Source organism: Ursus americanus, chromosome 9, assembly GCF_024610735.1.
Source record: "Ursus americanus isolate L20-20 chromosome 9, mUrsAme1.1.p, whole genome shotgun sequence".
NCBI classification, from domain to species: Eukaryota; Metazoa; Chordata; class Mammalia; order Carnivora; family Ursidae; genus Ursus; species Ursus americanus.
In genome coordinates this window covers 93,527-100,674 of record NC_142135.1, presented here as the reverse complement: position 1 = coordinate 100,674, position 7,148 = coordinate 93,527, and positions in this window count along the sequence as shown.

The following is a 7,148-nucleotide window of genomic DNA, read 5'->3' as shown; positions in this document are numbered from 1 at the left end:
GCCCACACCCCCGGGCCACCAGTCCTAGCGTGCGACATCCCCCAGTGCGGCCGTCGGCCCCGCCTTCCCCGCCGGCGCCATTTTCCTGACTGACAGCTCGGCTGCGCTCGCCGGAGCCACCGAGAGCCGAGACCTCCGGCGCGCCTAGAGAGGCTACACCGCGCCCAGGCCTTGCACGAACCGCACTTCCGGCGGTCCTGCGGAAGCTTGTGTTTGGACCCGAGCGCCTGTCCTGCGTCGCTGTTTCCCTGGGTTTCAGGCTTCTGTCCCCATCGGGCTCTCTACCGCCTCAAGCCGGGTATCACCCCCGCCTGAACGTGCTTTCTCGTGCTGTGCCCCGGGACCGGCGAGGGCTTGGCGGTGGTCGTCACGTGTGACAGTGAGCGCCTCTTCGACCACCTGCGCTGCTGTTGGGCTTTGTGGGGGGTGTCGAAGCCTGCGCCGGGGAAGGGCAGCCCGGCGGCCCGAGGACTGGAGTTCCGATGACCTCAGGCAGCGGGCGTGCTGGGATGGGAAGAGAAATGAAGTGCGCTGGGGGGACCGTCCCGCTCGGTCTTTACTTTTTCTTTTTAGCTTCTTATAGAAAGTAGTTCTAACACGTGTCCATCAAACACCTGGAACAGTTACCCATAACCAGTCTCTTGACCTGTTTCCTTATCTAGTTACTTCCTTCCCTAATCCCATAAAGGCCCTTAAAAAGGTAATTAGGAAACCATTATCCTTTATTATAATCAATCATGAAGTAGCCAGTGTTCAGTCTTCTGTCTCATACTGTTTATTTTTAATCGGTTTGTGTGAATCATGATTCACACTGATGAGCAGAAGGCTGAGGACAAAGCAGAAGCTGACCCCCCCCAACCCGACCCCCCCGTGGGATATGGGATGTATGTGACATTCCTCAGGCACTCCTGGCTGCCCTAAAGGGAAAACAGTTGATTTAGAGATCACGATCCTGCAAGACAGGAGTCTCCCTCAGTTTACAAAAGTCTTGGCAATTTACAAGAACGAAGCATTTCTTTCAATAACCTAGCTTCCAGAAGGGAATGTAGATACAATTAAACGTCCTTATAACCTGCACCCCATTGACAGATACTTGAAGCAGGCAAAGTGTAATGTGCCTCCAAGAAGCTCCCAACTATCTTACTGTTAATGCCTCGCTAGAGGGAAAAACAATCTTAGCTTGACAATGGGAAGGCCTCTGGTCTTCTTCAGCATACAAAATTCCTTTTGAAACCTCCCTTTTCCTTACCTCCTCCAATTCCCAAGTATATAATGAGCCACACCTCGCAAACCCAGGGCAGCTTTTTCTGCTCGCGGTCCTCTCCCCTTGCCTTAATAAATCACCTTTTTGCACCAGAGACATCTCAAGCATTCTTTCTTGGCCGTCGGCTCCAGACTTCACCCCACCAAACATCACCTATATTCCAAAACCCCATCAAAACTAGGATTGCACAATGCATTTGGTCGACAGACTTACATTTTATCTTTTTTTTTTTTTTAACTAGAATGTTGTTTTTAGCATTTTAAATCCAGTAGAGTTAGCATGCAATGTTATATTAGTTTCAGGTATACAGTAGAGTGAGTCAACAATTCCTTACCTTACTCAGTCCTCCTCATCAAGATAATTGTACTCTTAATCCCCTTCACATATTTCACCCCCCACCCCGTTTGTTCTCTGTAGTCAAGTCAGCTTTTTAATTTGGCTCTCTTTCTTTCTTTGTTTTGTTTCTTAAATTTCACGAGTGAAATCACTTGTATTTGTCCTTCTCTGATCGACCTATCCCACTCAGCGTTAGTGTCCAGATCCATCCATGTTGTTGCAAATGACAAGATTTCATTCTTTTTTATGGTTGAGTAGTATTCCATTGTGTATATTATATATACTGCATCTTCTTTATTTATCAGTAGGTGGACACTTGGGCGGCTTCCATATTTTGGCTATTGTAAATAGTGCTGCAATGAGCCTAAGGGTTAAATATCCTAATCTATAACTTCCTCCCAGTTTATTTTTTAAACCTCTTTGAAATTTATCAAAGTCTGGTCATGCATCCTGTGGAATTTCTCATATTTGGGATTTTGCCATTTGCGTCCTTGTGGTGTCTTTCTGTCACTAGAAGTTCCTATAAATTTAGAGGTGGAGACTAATTAGATTTTGCGTTGGCACACAAGACTACTTCATAAGTGGGCATTGTGTATTTCCAGGAACATTCACTGCCTAGCTGTGTTTCATTAAGAGTTTGCAAAATGGTGACATTCTGGTATTGATAACCCTCTGCATTTGTGGGAACAGTTCCAGAAAGACAGACTTCCCCCTATCAGTTGTTTGGCATTCATACAGGACAGGCGAGTTTAAATGCTTAATTACTGCCTTTGTTTACGAGCTTTCAGAATAATGAACTGGTTTTCTGTCATTCTTCAGAGGTGACCAATTAGGTATGTTTCTTTCTATTATCATTTGAACTCAAAGACTTTAACATATTTGATGTATTTTAGTCCATTACAGTTTTTCAAATTAATAAGCATTGCATCTTTGGCTAGTAGAAGCCTCTTTATGTTCACCCTGAGTCTTTCTGATGCAAGCCCTGTGATCATTGATCACTTACTTGATTTCTGATAAAACAAGATATTCCAAGCTCGTCTCCCATAATACCTGGATCCCTAGGGTCAGCATATTTTTTCAAGAAACCCTAGTCCTTTCCAGTGGGAAATGGCATTTGGAGTACACAGCTGGGGCTCTAGGAGTGCTCATTGCCACCAGGTTGGTCATTATGTCTATGTCTTTTCAGAGGACAAAGCTACGAAAAAATTTTAATGTAAAAATACATCATGAGTTCACACTGATATTTCAAATTCAAATTTAGGGCTAGGTGGTTATTAAGTTCTTTATATTTGTATCTCTTTTTCTATTGTATTAAAAATCTTGGATCCTGATGAAACCAGAGAGGGAGACAAACCATAAAAGACTCTTAATCACAGGAAACAAACTGAGGGTTGCTGGAGGGGTGGGGGTGGAGGGATGGGGTAACTGGGGGAAGGGCATTAAGGAGGGCATGTGATGTAATAGCGCTGGGTATTGTATAAGACTGATGAATCACAGGCCCCTACCTCTGAAACCAATAATACATTATATGTTAATTAATCAAATTTAAATAAAAATGTTTAATAAAAATAAAAATCTTGGATCCTGATTATCTTAACACAATTACTACTTTATTATTTATATATAATTGTGTCAGAATAACAATGCCATCATTACTAGCAGTATGATTATTGAAAATAGTCTAACATTCTTTTGTAGTTCTTTCTGTTGTTGGGATAGAACCCATTTAGTATATTACTCTGCTTTAAAGTAAATTAAAATAATTTGTTTCTGTGGGGTTAACTCTGTATACTGGTTCCTTTCATTTTGCTTTTGCTCTTTAGGGTTAAGTTTTTCAGGGTTTTTTTTTTTTTAAAGATTTTATTTTTAAGCAATCTCTACACCCACCGTGGGGTTCGAACCCACAACTCTGAGATCACATGATCCACTGACTGAATTAGCCAGGTTCCCCAAATTTTTCGGGTTTTCATGTAATTTTGTTTTATGATTACGTAAAACATTTATATGGCTCCAAAGTCAAGTCTACAAAACAAAGTTCATTCAGAGAAGTCTGGCTTCTCTCCCTGTCCCCACCAACCTGTTACCTTCCTCTCCCTATTGGTAACAATTTATTTAAAAATCTGAATAAATTTCAATGAACAATAGCATCCTGTACCTACTGTTCTGCATTTTGGCTTTTTTTTCACTTAACTGTACGCTGGAGACCTCTCATTAGCAGCGTCTAGGAATGTTCCTTATTCCTTTTTGCAGTGGTATACTCCCCCTCTTGTGTGAATCTACAATAGTGTATTCAACTAGTCTGCAATTACTGGACGTGAGGGTTGTTTCCCGTCTTTTGCTATTAAAAATAGTGCTACAGGGCTCCTGGGTGGCTCAGTCAGTTAAGTGTCTGTCTTTGGCTCAGGTCACGATCCTGGAGTCCTGGATCTGACCCTCTCCCCTCAAGTGCTCTCTCTCCCTCTCAAACAAATAAATAAAATCATTAAAAAATAGTGCTACAATGAATAGTTTTGTGCAGGTCTCTGCATAGTTTTCCCTGTTTAATTCTGAGATAGATTCCTACAAATTGTCTGGTCAGTGGGCATTTGTTTTGTTTCATTTTAAAGATTTTATTTATTTGAGAGAGAGAGAGCCCTTGTGCACAAGCAGGGGGGGAGGGGCAGAGGGAGAGGGAGTAGATTCCCCACTAAGCAGGGAGCCCGACGTGGGACTCGATCCCATGACCCAGGAATCATGACCTGAGGCAAAGGCAGATGCTTAACTGACTGAGCCACCCAGGTAATTCGTTTTTGCTGTGTGTTGCCTAGTTCCCTTCCATAGGGTAGCACCATCTTGCATTCCCACTGGTGATGTTTCCTCACAACTTTGTAAACAAATATTTTGTTAAATATTTGGAATTTTGCCCATCTGAGAAGAAAGGACATCTCAGTGTGACTTCTTTTTGCATCTTTGTGGGCAAAGTCAAGCATCTTTTCATATATTTAAGCATTGTTTTCACTTATTTGTCTGGGACTTGCTTCTTTTCCTAGTTGGTGTTCTCTTACCTCTGGTTTTAGAAGTGCTACTATGTTAACCCTTTGTGACATGAGTTGCAGATATATATATATATTTTTAAAGATTTATTTATTTATTTTAGAGAAAGAGAGAGCACGAGTGGGAGGGGCAGAGGAAGAGGGAGAGGCTCAAGCAGATTCCATACTGAGTGCAGAGCCTGGCGTGGGGCTCAATTCCACCACCCTAAGATGATGACCTGAGCTGAAACCAAGAGTCGGACACTCAACTGACTGCATCACCCAGGTGCTCCAAGCTGCAGATATTTTTAATGCACCAATTTATCAATTGTTTAAGATTAATACATTACAAAATAAGCCCTATAGAGTCTTTTTTGATGCAACTGTACAAGTTATAAAAAGCAATTTGGTAACAGAGAAATGGTTACAAGGAATAGACTTGGGGTATCTGGGTGGCTCAGTCGGTTCAGTGTCTGCCTTTGGTTCTGGTCACGATCCCAGGGTTCTGGGATCGAGCCCTGCATTGGGCTCCCTGCTCAGCGGGGAGTCTACTTCTCCCTCTCCCTCTGACTTCCACTAAGTGTGGAGCTGGGCGTGGGGCTTGATTCCATGACCCATGAGATCAGGACCTGAACTGAAACCAAGAGTCAGTCACTCAACTGACTGAGCCACCCAGGTGCCCCGCATTTTTCTAATGTTTAATGATATTGAGTGTCATTTCTTGCTCTTATTTGCCAATATATTCTTTAGTGAAGTGTCCATTCAAATCTCAAGCCCATTTTTTATTGGGTCATTTGTCTTCTAATTGAGTTGTAGGACTTCTTTGTAGGATGGGCTACAGGTCATTTGTTGGGTATATGTTTTGCAAATATTTTCTCCCAGGTTGTTCTTTCCCTTTTCATTTTATTTCATTTTGGGGAGCAAAAGTTTAAACTTTTGATGAAGTCCTATTCACTGATTTCCTTCCTTGAAATGTCATGCTCTTTTGTATCCTATTTAATAAGTCTTTGCCAAAGTCAAGGTCACTAAGGTTTTTACTATGTTTTTCTAGAAGTTTCTACTTTGCATTTTGGTTGATGATAAATATATTTTATTCCTCCCCACCCCCTTTTTTTAGTTGGTGGATGATATCTTTTAATTTTTATATATGGTGTGGTGTAAGGGTTAGGGTTCATTTTGTTGATATAAGGTTATTCAATAATAGTCTAAGCACTGTTTGTTGAAAATAAAGTCCTAATTTTAAAATAACTTTTTATACATTAATTTTATAAATGATATCTGTAATATGAGTTGCAAATATTTCCCCGTTTGTCATTTGTCTTTTTACTTTATGTCATTTTTAATCACACAATTATTTATTTCTGTGTAGTCAAATTTACCACTGTTTTCTCTTACTGTTTCTTGATTTTGAGTCCTAGTACAATTTCCCTAACTTCCAGGTTCTACAGGAATTCATGTTTTCATCTACTACTTGTTTGGTTTTGTGTCTTTACATTTAAATCTCTTCCACTTAGAATTTATTTTGCTGTATGATGTGAAGAATGGATCTATTTTTTCCCCCAATGGCTATCTGGTTATCCCGACACTACATATTTCGAAGTTTATCCTTTACCCCATAGTCTTGATAAGAGGATTGGAGATGCCACCTTTTTCTTATATCTAATTTCCATATGGGAATGGTCTTCGCAGCTGATGTTCTAACATGTGGAAAGGCCAGAGCCCAGCCCATGGGCACAGAAGAAGACATGCAGAATAAGCCACATGGGGTACCTGGGAGCCAGGTTGCCTTCACGCCTTCATGTTACTTCCAGGGAAGCCCAGTAGCCAGTGACGACTGTCTGGCTCTTGCCTGCCAAGCCCCAGGAGAATGTCCAGCTAAGACTCTGCTGCTATCACAGGTGTCCTGGCATGGCCTGCATTGTTCTCAGCCATCAGGGCCCTGTTCTCCCCTCCGACTCAGGAGTTCCCTCCAGAGCCATGGAGGCTTTAGGATTGGCACGTATCCTGACCCTGCTCTGCACATAACATTCTCCAGAGTTTCCCAGCTTCACCTCATGTGTGTGTGTGGGGGGGTGCCTGTGGACATTGGAGGAAACTCTTTCTTCCCCCTCATCAGTCTTTGACTCCAGAAGTTTCAGGACCCACTTGTGGGGCATGAATGTGGGGTTATATGAGGGAGATCTCCCAGGACTCTACCAAGCACATGAATCTTTTGGCATAGTTTGTACCAGACCAGCTACCAGCTGTTAGGGGCTGCTTGTTTGCTGTTCTTAAAGGAATTGGGGTTGTTGGTTGAAGGTAGGAATAATGTCTGGGAGTGGAAATAAAGAGCAAGGAGAACATCCTCCCAATCTCCAGTTCCAGTGGTACATAGGGGAGGGAGAAGGCTTCAGGAGACCTGTGTGATCAGGCAGCAACCAGGTTTTAGTTAGAACAGGAAGCTGAGGTGCACCTGGGTGGCTCAGTCAGTTAGGCGTCTGCCTTCGGCTCAGGTCATGATCCCAAGGTCCTGGGATCAAGCCCCACATCAGGCTCCC